Raw genomic sequence first — 16,858 nt, forward strand, 5'->3', positions numbered from 1 at the left:
AAATGGAAATTCGGTCGATCATGTTTTTTGCGTTAGTTCGTGTGACACCAAACATCGAGCTCCTTTTTAATCCAAGGTTATGCAAATGGTTCCAAACGGTTTTCTGGCCTATCTTTAGTTCCTCAGCAATTAAATAAGTGCTCACGTGATGGTCTGTTTCCACTACTTCCATGATTTTATCGCAATTTTCGACGACAGGCCTCCCGACGCGTGGTGCATCTTTGACATCGAAATTACCGGAACGGAACCTAGCAAATCACTTTTGTGCTACACGTTCGTTTACAGTATCGGGCCCATAAACTAAGTTAATGTTTTCAGCCGCTTTGGCTGCTTTGTATTGTAAAATATAGCGATATTTCTTTTTGTTGGTGTCCATCTTTGAAGAGCGCTCACAACGAACTGAGTAAATCAATCGAAAAACTGTCAAAGACAAACTTTTAGCGCGAATAAACACTAGTACTATGGACAATAACGCTATCTCTTAGATAAAAACCGAACGAAATTTTTACTTGACCTAATATTATACTATTTTAGCTGTAGATAAAGCTTAAATGCCGAACTTTTTTTTAATAATAATAAGATTGTGTTTCCTTTGCTATGTTATGGCTTGTAAAATTGAATAAATATAGCAAAAAAAATACTGCACAAATCCGACTAATACATTTGGATTGTACGATGTCGTTCATTTTTATTGAATGAAAATTTTATTATTTTTCTTTAAACAAAATTTCTCAAATTGGCTTTTAAAATTTCTAATAAAACCTTTTTTAGCTAACGAAAATAAATTAATTTTTTCTTAAAATAACTTTTTATAAAAATTGTATAGTAATCAGAATTTTATAAGCCTTCTTGTATTATTTACTTATTTATTATAAATTTACATTTATTTTCGCTAAATTATACAATTTTATTACTAACAAGAAATTTAACGAAAAAGGGAGAATTTTAATATTTTTCATTAAAAAATAACTCTCAAATTTTCATAATAAAAGAATTCTAAGTATTAACTGTATTGTTAAGTATTTCAAATACCGACATTATTTTCCCTAAACAGTTATGACTTTTTTCTTATTTAATGCATAATTGTTGCCTACATTTTAGCGCACTGACATAAAAGGCTTATACCTATGAGAGCAACATATCGAATATATTTGAATATGAAAACCACAAAATTATAATCCCTTCAAAGGCGACTACAATTATTTAGCAAAAAAAATATTTTCTTCACTAATTGGCAAACTAAGTATAATTCTCCACCAGGTTATGAAATACTGAAACTAGTGTTATCATTATTTTAATTTTTATTAAAAATTTTATACTCAACTAACACGCTAAACGCTCAAATAACATTTATTTAAATTTTTATTATTATTTTTCTATATTTTATTTTATTTTTTTATTTTAATTGACTTAAAATACTTTTCGAGTTCGTAAATTGTAAATGTTATGGATTGTGAATAGGCAGAAGACTTAGAAAACATAATAGCATACGCAGGTATATTAAGCAAGATAATGGTATACATTTCGGCTGATTTTCAAACCTAACCCAGATAATATTTTCACAACCTAGGGGTAAGCCTCAGTGGGAAATAAATGTGATAAAAAACTTTTTTAGACTGAGTTTATATAACAATTTTTCCACTATTTATTAATCACACAAATGTGTATTTTTAATTAGGTTAAAGAACAAAAATATAACAAAGAGTTAAATATAGTTTAAACATAAATATTTACTTTCTAATGCCATCTACGAGTATATGTATGTGCGTTTGCTGTTCACCAATATATCGGTTGCGTCTGTTACGCATTGTCCACCGAATCGTGCTTTCACGCACATCTGATCATTCACAACGATTGTTTTACGTTTTTATTACCAGCGCCTTTGTTCTTCTCCTCTTCCGGCGTTGCCACGCGTGTTTCTTTGTCATTACTTTTCATTTCGAGGTTAATATTTTAAATTGTAGTTTATATTTATTTGAAATACATATTTTTCGTTTTGTTTACTTTGTTTTCATTTCAATTCGCATTTGTCTGTATGTATGAGTCAACAATTTTCGGGTTTATTTACAGCTCGTTTGCGGTTAGGCGTTTGTATTGATATAAAATATGGTCCTTATGGGTATCGATATTTTGTTTGCAGAATACCAATTCTCATTCATTACTAATGGATATTTTATGATAAATGGTATACTTTTTGTTTACATACATACATATGAGAGGGCAGCATCAAACATTGTTGAGCTTTAGAGGAAAAAAATTGTTGGCATTAAAATGCGTTAACTTCCGGAAATAAATACAGGTTCAGCACAAGGAAAGCATAGTTTTATATATAATCATCGTACATATTGAGTACAATACTTTTAGGTACAATTTTGTTAATTACGTTATTAACCATTCAATTCCTAGAGAAATGAAAGGCCTTTTTGTATTTCATACTTTTTTCATGTTTTAGAAAATCATTAATTGAATCCCAGCTTGCTTAATTTACGCACACTCAAATATATAATATATATAAATGAAATAAAAAGTTTGAGAAGTTTTAGAAAATGGCCTAATTGAGTCAATCTATTCCTTCCCTTGTTATTTACTTTTCTTACACTCACAATAAATAACTTAGAGAAGTTTTAGAAGATCACTTAATTGAGTCAATTAGTAATTATTTCACGTAACCTTTCATACTTGTTTACTTTTCTCACTCTTAAAATAAATAAATTAGAGCAGTTTTAGAAGAAGCTAAATAATAGTTGTTGCTAATATAGTTGAATTGAAAATTATAATTCTACAAGAAATGGAAACAAATATGTTATATATTGACTCCGCTGACTATTAGAATATTTCAACTATATGTAATTTTAAATTTACTTACCTTATTAAGGAAATAGCTAGGCATTTCACATAGCGATCTAATTTAGATAATTAACGTATTATTAATTATACTTATACACGTAGACAATTCTGTAATTGACTAAATTATAAGGCTGTTTGAAACGAATAAGGGACCTGTTCAAGCTTCCAGGTCCATTGATATAAAAATTTTCCTGACTTATCTAGCAATCCTCTTTCAAAATTTGAACATTCACTCTAGTTAAGAAAACTATATATATTTTACTAACATGTATTACACAACGTAAGTGATTTTGACAACTGAGTAAATACAATTTTATTAAGCCATTTTACTAATTTCTTCACTGTGTAAATCTTAAGCAATTAATAAAATAACTTCTTTTTTTTGTGTATTTGCACAAGCTAAAGGAATCTCATGTGTACATATGTAGTTCTAAGCACAGTTGCTTTATATAAATGCATCTCTGATTTTAGTATGGTTTAGATAAATAAAGTGCTGTTTCAAATCATACCACATACAAACAGTCTGCGGTCATGAAATCAGTAACACGAAGTGATTTCCATTAATATCGCAATTTTTATTTTATTTTTGAAAATGTATTCACCTCTATTATTCTCTTCTTAAGAGAATTCGCTCTCAGTTTTACATATAAAAAAAAATTTAGTAAGCACTTTATAGAAGGACGGGATATTCTGGAACCAATTTACTCTAATAAGTTGATGTTGTATTACAAACTCGAGTTTAATTTAGTTTAACTCCCAAAAACTTATCGCGTTTTTGCAGAAAATCTGATTTTTTGTTTTACACTGATTATCTGTCAAAATAGTCAACAGTGAGCCTACATTTTGTTGCAAAACAGGAGTGTATAACACTGAAGAAAGTGGCGTTTAATGAAAGTGAAGTGAAAATAATAATATCCATTTTTGGAGGTATCGTTTCACGCCATAAAAATCATTAAACTCGAATTTGCAACAATAACGATTTTATATATCATGTGTAATGGATAACGTATCATTTTCTCAACTATTTAGAATAATGTGTCTAATTTTTGGCCGCCATTTTGCTCAATTCCGTTTACTCGTACATACATACGAGCATGACCAACTGCACTGTACTACACGTTATCGCCCTTGAAATGCTTCAAAAACTATGTAAACACTTAGCAACAAAGCAGCTTGGGACACTGAGTGCTTTACTTTAAACCAGGCAAATACTTATGAGGAACATTTCATTAGTTTTGTGAGGGAACTCCTTAGCTGTTACTTTATTTTACAACAATTCTGAAACTATCTGCTATAATAGCGCTCAGCTGGGAGGACTTCCGAGAAACAGCACACGAGCTGTGGAGTATGTGTGCGTGTTTTTGTTAGTTTATTTCGAATAAATTTTATTATTCACATTTCAACTAATTTTTTCACTTCTCTTTTATTAAGTATATATGTATATATATATTATTTGAATTAACGCGTAAGCAAAGTCATAAAATTGTAAATTTATTTCTATTGAAATTGTGCAACAACTCTATTTTCACCGCATAAATATTGTGGTTTATAGAAAAATATTTATATTTTTATTAAGTGGAATTGAAATTTATTAATAAATACCAACAGAGTCAATATACAAATGTTTGCCAATTATCTCATATTCGGTGTCAATGTATTTCTTTATCATTGACCTTTTTGTTTGAAATTCTCAATAATTTTTTAATACTTTACATGGCTTACTCTTCACTTTAATCCGAATTCAATTTCACTTTTAATCATAAATTAAAAAGTCCACTTTGTTTGCCTAGATTTCACTTTCATCAGCACACTTGTGTTTCAACAACATCATATCAATCACTAACCATCAGTTCTCACATATTTCATGAAAGCATTTTTTTATCGAAAGCAAGCAACTCGTTGTATTTGGACCATAAAATATTCATGCAAGCATTTGCATTTGACTGCCAAATAAAATAATTTTGTTTAAACATCTGCTGAAATTATTTCATATTAGTGTTTTAATCAGCTTTTTCAGTTATCAACAAAGGTTTGGTCTCTTTGACTATCTCTCTTGCTAAACTATAATCAGCTCTGTATTCAGTCGCTTAAACTTTTATGGCAGCAATTAAGAAGAAAAAGAATAAGAGCAGCAAGAAGAAGGAGAATAAGGTGAGGAGATAAAGTTTCGAATATTTATTTTTAATAACAGTTGAGTAAATATTGAGTAAAGAAACATACTTGAGTGACGAAATAGCACCGATAAAGAGAAGCGGACATTATGAAACTCAAGTTAAACCACACATTAAGAACTTATGTTCCATTTGATTCACTGCTACAATAACAGCAGCAACAATATATAATATTATATTTTTTAAATCAATAATAGTACTTCGATTGTTTCTGAATAGTTTCTCAACTGATGAAACTTAGCTTTAGCAACGAAAACAAATTTTAATAATTTTCCTACAACTGTGTGATTGCTATTCTGAAATAAAAAGTCAAATATATTTAATTAACCTTTGTTGTAAAATTTCATAAACCAAGTGTCATAAATTGTATATAAGTATATATAATATATGTCAAGATTAATTACCATGAAATAAGTTCAACTTTTATTTAGATCAAATATTTGCTAAATCTTTCTTCAGTCATAAATAAACACTTTATCAGATAGCAGGATGTCTGCGCTTAGAGCATAAAGGTCTGTGCCCAATAAATAAGCGATTTTGTACTGTTCTATTGGGTTTGCCAGGAGATGGGGTAACTTTGTTATTATTCCATTGTTTATGTAATTTTGAAGAGTATTATAGCTTCGGTGTAGGCGAAGTGAACATTTTTTCTTGTTTTCACTCATTTTTGTCGAACTTTGGGCTTGAAAAAGTGTTTTTGCGGAGAGTTCTTCTTCATTTTCTAATATGTAGTAAGCCTCAGCCGAAAGTGTTAAATATGTAAGTTAATAGGCTCTAGCTGAGCGAGTATGCCAAAAGTGGTTTACAAAATTTGAAAGTGGTGATTTTTTCTTGGAAGACGAAGAATTTCGTGGTTAGCCAAACAAGTTTGTAGTAACTGAAAGCAGTACTCGATGCCTACAAATGGTGATCTTAACGGAAAAAATGATTATTGTGCCTTTAGTAGCTGTTGTCAAATCATCATTCTTTAATATCTTGGCAAAAACTTTGTCAAAGAAAGCAAATAAAAAACTAAAAATTAATATGTAAATATGCAGCATTTAAAAAGTATCAGACAAAAATATAAACATAAAACAATTTTTTCTTAGCATTTTTTATTATAGAGCCTTTTTCTTAGGAATTTCACTGTCCGCCCACATCTTACATTACATCTCTTAAAGCAACACGTTAAAGAAAACCACACTCACACAAAAACAAACATAACAAAATTTGTCACCTCAGTTTTTTCATTTTTTTACTATTTTCTTGTCATTGCGTCTGTCTTTCTTTTGTATTTCCTGTCGAATTCTCAACAGCTTGGCTCTTATAATGTTTTTTCCCCTTTAAGCCACAGGTGAGTTGTTGTCATCTCTGACAGACAAGTGATTTTCATCTGTGACTGCTGTCACTACGAAATTGAATAAATTGAAAACAGCTGGAGGCGAAGAAGGATTACATGTTATATATGAATGAATGAAAAGAAGAAAAAGTGAGCAAAAGTAACTTTGAAAGGATTGCAATACAGTTCAAAGAATAATAGGGATATAAGTAATAAAAGAAGAAGGCATATTTATGAAAGCAAGGAATGCAAGTTCAAGGCAATCTCAATTATATAAACATATACATTAGGATGGGTGAAAAAATCCCTTCGCTTCGTACTCTGAAAAATTGGTTGTTAGGCACCTCTAAAAAAAGGGCTCTTTAAGTACAAGCTCTATATTGTAATGGGAAGGTACGCCTAACGGTTTTCTATTTTTTTCTTATTATCATCGTTTCAAATTTTATGAAGATCTCTCGTCAAATGAAAAAGTTCCGACTAATGAGCAGCTTCTTGATGAGTAACAGTTATGTGCTAAATTTAAGATCGATAGTTTGAAAACTTAGGCACTAGGTTGCGTATATGCGACAGACAGACGGACAGACGAACATGGGTAAATCAACTCAGCTCATCGTGCTGATCATTCTTGTATATATTTTATAGGGTCTCCGACGTTTCCTTCTGGGTGTCACAAACTTCGTAACAAACTTAATATACCCTGTTCAAGACATAAAAATAGAAAAACGTTAAGCTGTGGACCTTCCCGTTACAATTAAGAGCTCATACTACTACTTAGAGGTGCCTGTCAACAAAGTTTTCAGAGTACGCAGCGAAAAAAAAATCACTTATTTATTTGACTTACCCTAATACATATGTACAGGTATACAAAACTCAAACACACATTTTTAATTGTTTTTTTTTTGATTATCTCGTCCGACTCTTTCAGTGAGAAGCATAGCTACACACAATACATAAATTTTGCCCCGAAAAAGTGGTAAAAAAAAGTCTGCCTTCGCACTTACACTACACTTACTTTACATGATTTCAACACACACATACATTCATGTAATAAAAGTCTTGCTAAGTCCGCCATTAACTGTCAATAAAAGTGTTTTACTTCAGCAGACATTCGCAGCCGTAAAATCTATCGTAAAACAGTAGCACGTACGTCCATAACACAGGGTGCACTTGATGCTATGCAAATACAACCGAATTGTAGCAAGGTAACTAGGTACGTTTTATTATTCCATGCACATATATAAGCAACAAAAATGAAGCGTATATTAATGTCACTGTTGAAGTTTTATTGACATAAATTTACGACTGGAAATCTCTCTAAAATTGACAGTAAAAATCTGTTTAGCGTTTGGCATTTCCGATAAGCAACCGAAAGGTAATTAAATTACTCGAAGAATACGGGAATACACGTAGCGACGAAATTGCAATAAAATAATCAATTTTGGAGGGGAAGATGAATATATATATATGTAGGTGTGTGAGCAGGAAATAGAAATAGAAAAGGATATGAAAAGAAAAACTATCCAAGTTCATAGAAGCAAAATATTTCTCCCAAAATAGATACAAAATTTCAGGATAATAATAAGTCATTATTCCAAATATAAAAATTATTTTAAAATATAGACACATTTAAATATAATAATAATTGTCATTTAAAAAGTAATGCTAATTTTATTTATTATTTATTAAAACAATAAAATTCCATACCATTTGTAATAATTAGACAATATAAAAATTTCCATGCACATTGCCAACGTCGAACTTTCTACAAATTTTGAAAAATTAGGTGGCAACGCAAAAGACAAATTTTTTTAAATTATTTTTTGATACTCATATTGTCCAGTTTTTGTAAATTCCTTATTATTTCTTAATTCATGCAATTAGCAACATAAAATATTAAAATCATAAAAATATTTATACTTCAAATATTATAACATTTTATATTAATACTTTCGAAATACAACTCATTCAAAATAAATTTGTGTTAGTTTTAGAACTCAAATTATTATTTTCTTTAAATGTATTGTATTATTAACTGTGGCACACTGTCGAAATTTTGCTTTGAATTTTGTAGTAATTTTGAAAAATTAGGTGGCTACTCCATAAAGCATAATTTTTGTAAACAAAAATAATTTTTTAGATATCATATTGTCCAATCCAATTTGAATAAATTTTATTTCATTTACATTTTATAAATTCGCAACCTTTACAGGTTTTCTAAAAGATAAACTCACTTTCATACAAAAGTTTTGCATTGATTATCCAGAAAACATTTAGTGCTTTCATATATATTTAAAAATTTCAATTTCATTAGTTACAATGCCTCAGTTACGTGGTTTTACTCCGACTAAAACGCATACCCTGGTTATTGAAAATCTAATTGCAGAGCACGTTTTAATTAGAAAATGAAAACACATTAAAAATAATAAAAATTTATGGAAAGTCTACGTTGCAGGTGCAAACTTCACCTACAAGCCTTAACTCACACACACACACACATACAGGACATAAGGCTGCATATTTTTCCAACTCGCAACCAAACATGAGTTTTCATTTCACTTCATTGTTTTTAATAATTCTTCTACGCTTCTTCGCGCACTAGTCAGTAGATTCCCACACATGTTCGGGAAGCTAAATTAATGTCAATTAATTTTTAGCTCCCGGTGCAAATTGCGATAAAATTTAATTGCTTTCCAGTGCGCGTTTTAATTTGCAGTTTTCTTGTTGTCTACACTTTGTTGTTGTTGATTTTTCAGTTTTGATATCTAAACTTTTATTAATTCATTTTGCAAACACTGTTTTAATTACACATTTTATCGCCATTAATGAATGATGAAATAATGTTTGTGCTGCTCTTCTGTCCACTTGCTTTTTCCGTTCGCTTTAAAATTTTAATTTGATTTATGAAGCGTTAAAATACATATTTTATTTTTTATTAATTCAATATCAATAACGATTTTGTTTTTTGTTTGGATAATCATTCATATATTCTTTCTGAGTTGTGTGTGCATGAAAGCTTTTACCTTTATTCGATCATAGTGGGAACGGAGAGCAATAATCATATTGGTTTTCGAAGCAAATATATCCAGTAAGTATTGTAGTATTTTTTCCTAGTATGCACAAACATGAACTTCTAATTAATGGAGGAGCTTCTGTGAACTCATGTCAAAATATTCGTTTCGTCGAAATTTTAAATCGTTTGTGATAAACTATTGCTGACAGCGGCTGACTGATTTGAAGTAAGCGGTTCGCTTTGAATTTTGTTCCATATAATTCAAGATCTCAAGCGCATACATCGTAAAAATAATGTTATAATTAAAAGAAATTTTAGAGTGTATTCCAGAGAATGACCAATTAATCCGAACAAATTGCTTTTATGAGCACTTTTTCTCTTTCCTGTTCTTTCAGAGCAATATCTCACAACTGGATGTACATAAGTAAACATTCCCTCTCTTATCTCTTACTCTAAATATTACAGCCGGAAAATTTATTGAAATATGCCCATTAAAATTAAACGAGCTAGAAAATAAGAAAATTATCGAAAATTGCTTTTTTTAGAATTGGTTTCAAATTATCGGTTATCGATTTAAGGCTATAAGTCATTGACTCAAATTTGTAAATTATAGATTTAACAGCATAAGTTATCGATTATTGATTTTAAATTCTCGATTAACGATAATAAATTTGATAAATGAATAGGACGGCTCGTTCTTTATGTCAAATTAGAGGCTATCAATTAATTATTAATAATTAATGTTACATTTCATTTGTGAAAAATCGGTTTATAAGTATCGGTCATCGATTAAAATTACAAGTTATCGATTTAGATTTATCGGTTATCGTATTAAAATTATCGATTAAAGATTTAGAATTTAATAAAAGAATAGGAATGCTCTTTTTTATTTGCAGGCAAATAACATATAAATGTTCTCTTGGGCGGTCAAATTCAATTGAGCAATCAAATGGTATAGAGGAAAAAGAGTCTCTAATGACCTAAAAGATTATATACATTATATATACTATGTATATTTCCATTAATATCAAAATCGTTTTGGGGATATATCAAATAGAAAATTTTAAAGTAAAATAAAACAAGCAAAGTATTCAATAAAAACACATCCAATCCAAGCTAATAATTCAGCAAACCTGATTCAAAACATAAACTCTCTACTTTTAAGAACCAACTTAATACACACACATACTAAAAATAAATAAATATTTTTCTATTAAAAATTTATAAAAACTCTTCACACGCTACAAATTTTTGTATGTAATTAAAAATTTAATGTTAACATTTTCCGACGCATAAATACAATTTATTTCCAAATAATCAAATATTTTTTCCCCACGTGCCTCAAAGCTGGATGTCCAAATTCTATATCTTCCATTCAATCATTGGTTAGCGTTAAAATGCACGGCATGCGTTTGTTATCTTTCGGTTTTTATTATTCATTTGCTAATATGCATATTTCGCTTTTCATTAAGCTTTGGGTTAACAATTTTAGTGCGTGAATTTTTCATAAGAATTTAACAACAGATCGTAAAAAGGTTTATAAAATGTACATTAGTGAAAGCGAAGCAAAAACAATGTTGTTGTTCAATTCTTGATTGGAGTGTGAAAAATGTGCAAATTAATTTATTTGTCATTGTACACATCATTTATTATGGAGCAAGAAATTAACGAAATAAAATCACTCATACGCTCGTGTGGAAGACAGATATTAATATGTATGGGCTTCGATTTAGCTGGTTTACTGCACTTTGAGAGTAAATTTTTTTATATAATAAGAGGGGTGACATTGTAAAAAAATATAATAATATTATTTGGTTTTATTTGGCTTGCCACACAAAAATAACACGAAAAAACGTTAACTTCGATTGAGCCTGAGCTAAAATACCTTTCACAGTTTCATTTCTTGCATTAAAAAGTATAAACAGATATTTTGCTTGATATTAATCGGTCAGTTTGTATAGCAGCTATATGCTATAGTCGTCCGATTTGTTCAGAGATTGTAGCGTTGCTTTAGACAATATATAATGAAAAAAAGAAAATAGTTTTCCAAAAAAAGATTTTAATTTTGATTGATCTGTTTGTATGGCGGCTACCTATATGCTGTAGTGAGCCGAAATCGGAGATACTGACAAGAAGTTAACAGCTTTGAGAGGAGAAAAGAGCGTGTGCAAAATTTCAGATCGATATCTTAAAAACTGAAGGACTAGTTTACGTATACACAGACAGAGTAACAGGTATACAAGTAAATATAATGACTTATATAATGCTTTAGTGTTTTTTAAAAATGTATACCTGCACAAAAACTCAGTTACGCATACAATTAAGCACTGCTTTTTATATCCTCCTCAAACATTTATTCTCACATTTCGCTCTTCACTCATTTTTCTTTTCGCTCACTTGCTTATCCTTTGTCATTTCAGCTCGCCTTAAACATCATCGTCTTAATTACTATATAATTACAAGAGTTTGCCGTAATCTACATTCCACTCAAGCATTTCGAATTGCTCAATTACACCTGTGTTACATTACTCTCTTGTTCTTGTTGTTGTTCTCATGTCATACAAACTGCTGACATACTAAATTATTAAGTTATGAAATTTTACACTTCATTTAGCGACGGCTGACCTCAACACTTGTGTGTTGAGTCTCTGCTAGTGGCATGATTTGTGACCGACAGCTAAATACTTTTGTCTCGAGGGAGCTTTCAAATTTACTTTGCACGTAATTATTTTGTTATTCCACGAAAATGTTTTAAAATTGAATCAGTTCGGTGAAATCAACAGAGTTGAACATTTCACTTGAAATAACAAATTTATAAACTTATACGGCATTTATTATTAAAAATCTATATTTAAAATGTGTGAGGTTTTAATGGATGCAACAAATACCTTTTCATCGCTAAATTCGCTCACTCTGACAGAGAAGGCTTTAACTTAGAAGACAAAAACAGCTATGAAATAAGAAGCTAAAGTAAATTGAATCAGTAAATTTAGTGGAAAAGTTGAAAAGCCGTTGAGATACTTATGTTCTGTGAGAAATTTCTGAAAATTTTAAACTGTGAACGATTTCAACATTTGGACATTAATCTTTCACATCTTTGATGCGGTCTGACAAACCAATTCGTTATACTCTTGCGACATATTGCAACAGAATATAATAGTTTTGTTCACCTAACGGTTGTTTGTATGACATAAAAATAATCGAGTTAGATATAGGCTTATATATAAATATATAAATGATCAGAATGGCGAGACGAGTTGAAATCCGGACATCTGACTGTCCGTCCGTCTGCCTGTACAAGCTGTAACTTGAGTAAGAATTGAGATATCGTAATGAAACTTGGTACACGAAATGAAATCTATAAAAGTGTCATTACTAAGCACTAAATTAAGATATAAAACTATAATTTGGCACCGAGAATCATTCAATCTAAACTAATAGACCTCACGTAAATATATCCTATACCACTTGAGCTATAAGCCCTATAACCACAATAACCAAATTCGTTCAAAACAAATCCCTTAAAAACTAATGGAACCGAATGATCACTCCACCCACTTCCCACATAAAGATTCTTTTAAAAACTACTAAAAGCGCGATAAATGAGTAAGAAAAACGTCAAAAGACGTTATAGGAGCAGCGTTCAAAATTGGACGATAGGACTGGCATCGCCCATATTTAGGTTAAAACCCACATTTCAGGACCTACTCGACCGATATGGGCTAAATTTCTATGTTTATTACTACTTTCCATATAGCACAGTTTTAAATTCCATCTGATTCTTTCACTTTCCAGTGATTGATTGACTGAACGGATAATATTGGTTATACTGTAGTTTAGTGCCGAAAATATGTAAAAGTTGTCCACAATTACTCAAACTAACATATACTACATAAATGATTTTCGTTCTTAACAAACATTATGTCTTAGGCTATGATCCTGTCAAGTTACAAGAGTATGAAATGTTCGATTACACCCGAACTTAGCCCTTACTTACTTTTTCTTAAATATGATCATTATTATAAAAAATTGGCCATGTTGTCATATCTGTCATATTGCTAATTAACGGTAGTTTGATTTTACACTAACAAAAAATTCCGTTCGCAGTAATTTTATTTTTATCTCAAAGTGTGTAGATGTTGGTTTAACAAAACCTTTTGCTCTACCTTTTTTGAATTTTTTTTTGAGTGGTAATTGACTTATAAAATATTTCAAAATCAAGTCCGACGGGCAAAAACACTGAAGAAATCAAAATATTTTGAAGTAATTTGCGCGAAGACCATCTCGTCGCTTATTAGTATTCAAAAATTATCTTATTTGATGTAAGATTTTCAAAATCTTTGATTCAATATGGTGAGCAGCAAAAAAAAACAATTTAACAACGAGTTTGCTTGAAATTTTGTGTTTCCAATAGAGTCACAGCTACGGAATCGTTGAAAGTGTGGCAGAGGAGTTTAAAGGAGTTTACTCCATCAACAAGTTGTCAGGAGAGTCATCCATCCACAGCTATTAATTACGATAACATGGAAAAAGTTAAACAAGCAATGCTTTATAATGATCGCGTTGGCACCAGAAAGATAGCAGAGGAATTTAACATCGCTCATGGATCACCTCAATACATTTGGTTAATATTTTGTTCATAAAATTTGTCAATGCCAAAACTGAAACTCTGACGCGATCTGGTAACAAGAGGTGGGTTTATGGATATGACATAGAAACTGTTCAACAATGAAGTGAGTGGCGCTCCAAAAATGAGCCGAAACTGAAAAAAAACTGGACTTCGCTGAAGGCAGTGAAGACTATCCCAACCAAAGATTATACGTATAACAAATGTACGGAAATTCTGTTTATGCGTTGGCATACTTATATTGGCTCAGGAGTCTCTTTTGAAGGCGATTTTAAAGATTTGTATTAAAATAACTGAAAACGTAAATTGTTTCTTTTTTGGTCAGTCCGGGTTGAATTTGATTAGATGGTATATATAGTATAAATAAGACTAATTTTTGAAAAGTGTAGTAATTAGTAATAAATCAGTATAAAAATAAATTTTGATTACGATTATCACTACACTACAATCATTACAAAAAAAAGTAAAAACCAGATTTTCCTACTTTTATATATCATATGTACGTAGAATGAGTGTTCAATCCCAATTCCAAAATCTGACTTCCTTTTTGCACACAATGTAATATAAATCCTTCTTATTAAAATATTTTACATTTTCGCTGTCGGACCCTTGACTTAAATACCTAACTGCGAATTACATGTTATGATTACATGGGTACAAGTTTCCTGTTAACACAAAGAAGTCACGGGCACGAGTACAAGTACAAGTGAACAAAGAAAAATATAAATAGCAACAATTCAGACAAAAAGTATTAATGTGATTTAAATATTAACGGCAACAAACTCATATGTACAAATGTAAGTAGCTGCGGATGAATGTGAAGAGCACTCGTTTTGTGCACGAGCAGCCGTGCGAATCGAGAGGAATACAAGCAGATAAGAAAGATTTAACTGCAAACTTATATAAAAAGTGGCACACTTACCTTTTCACGAGCGTAAGCGTTGAAGGAAGCTGGACTCACAAGCGCCCCGACGACAAACTGTCAGACAGCAAATCTAACACAGCAACTAAGATCAGCTTGTATGACGGCTTATTTTATTATTATGTAATTTTATTTTCTTGCTTGCGTTGCTTCTTTATGTTTTTTATTTGTTTTTTTTTATGTCTTTGCTTTGATTTTGTTGCGCCACGCTTTGGGCTGCTTGCTGCAGTAGTGGCACGTGTCAGCAAAATTTTTGTTGTTGTTGTTGCTTTGTCGTTTTCGTTTATAGTACTTGTTGTTGTCTTTTTAGTTGATTGTAATTCTTTTGGCTGCTGTTTCCGGCAGCTGATAACGAAATGCGCGCTTTTTTTCGCGCTTAACACTCGGTTTTTCTCATTTTCTTCTGCACTTTTCCACACATTTTCTTTGCGGATAAGCTTTTCCGCGCATGAAATCCTACTCTTTATATAATATCTCGCTTTTGTGAAGCAAAGTTTGCCGCTTTTTATAATTTATCTTTTTTTTTTTGTTCGTTCTATGCTTTGTCGCAAATACGCCACGTCTAAACGCTACAACAACAAAGCACATCAATCACATTAGCGCCAAACGAGACTTGGACGTCGCCTTTGTCACGCTTAGTCGGTTACAGTACATATGTATTATGGGCTGATGCTTGCTTGTTGCTTAATCACTCGCTGTAAATATGTTTCATTGCTTGTCATATGTGTATTTTTTGTTTTTGTTGGAAACTTTTCACATAAATTCTATAGCGGCTGAATTGTTAAAAGCAAATATTAATATTTAGTATTCACTCCAAACCTCACAAGCAGAAACTAAACGCATCCATACAAATTCATTCTTGTCTGCGCCTTAAACTATGCAAATGCAAGCGAAAAATGTAAGTTTTCGCTTGATTGCCGTTAGTGCTATGCCTTGTCTGCATATTTTTATGTTTCTGTATGCACAAACATGCATATAGTAAACATATATATATATATATACGTGTGTGTGTGTTTGTGCTGCTGTAAACATGTCACCAGCACTTTGAAGCAAGCGTCAACAGCCGCCACCGCCGCCGGCAACAAATTTACAAATATTTCGGTTTCACTTTTTCTCAACCACCACAACACAGCGCGCATATGAATGTATTATTTATTTAATTTCTTTTGTGCATATGATTTTATGCGCGCTTTTGATATTATTTTCCGTCTCTGCTTTTGTTCGCCCAAAAAATTTATTAAATTTCACTTTCAATTGGCAACTGTCATCCGGCATTTACAGCATTTATTGTCGCCTGCCAGCACTTGCTGCTTGCTCTCAGTACATAAAAATCAAATGTACGCAAAAAAATGTTTTTTGCATATAAACAAGCATAATTGTTTGCTTGCTTGTGCAATGCCCCAGCGTTTACCCAATTTCACTTAAACAAATTGCGAACATAAATTTGCGCAGAATTTTCCGTCATTGTCACATTTATGTGTTTTATGTTGCGTTTAGTGTAAATTGCAATTTAATGTGTTTTGATGCCGCTTTTGTGGGCGAAACAATAAAATTTAATAATATATAGCCTGTCACAATGTGTGCTGGGAAGAAGAATAAAAGAACGTGATTAAGATTTATTATGCTCATGTGAAAATATCCTGGAAAATGTTTGCTTAGGGGCTATAACGGTTTTGTTTTCCAAAAATTTCTATGCTAAAAATTAACTCTTCATAGGACCAACTGGGCGTATACGCAACATTTCATAACACATGGAAACAGACCAAAAAACAAAACGTCACGTTCAGCTGCACCCAACCTATAATACCCTTCACTGGTATATTTCTTAAGGCATAAAAGGGTATTAAAAGATCTTTAACTTGATTTTGCTCGGTCAGTTTTTATGGCAGATACATGCTATAGATGTATATATAGGCCCGATATGAACAATATATTCGGTAAATGTAGCGTTGCCTTGGGCAAT

At 31.1% G+C, this 16,858-nt stretch overlaps 1 protein-coding gene across 1 annotated transcript in view; it reads right to left on the reverse strand.

Annotated features, from left to right (window-relative positions):
- The window catches only part of Elk (Eag-like K[+] channel), a 162,035-nt gene extending 145,918 nt beyond the window's left edge, over window positions 1–16,117 (reverse strand). Inside the window, exon 1 of the mRNA XM_036370035.2 lies at window positions 14,896–16,117. The gene's annotated coding sequence lies outside the window, so the exon portion shown is untranslated. The remainder of the gene's footprint in view (window positions 1–14,895) is intronic.
- Between the last annotated feature and the right edge of the window lie 741 nt (window positions 16,118–16,858).

Source organism: Bactrocera oleae, chromosome 4 (assembly GCF_042242935.1).
Source record: "Bactrocera oleae isolate idBacOlea1 chromosome 4, idBacOlea1, whole genome shotgun sequence".
Classification (NCBI taxonomy): Eukaryota; Metazoa; Arthropoda; class Insecta; order Diptera; family Tephritidae; genus Bactrocera; species Bactrocera oleae.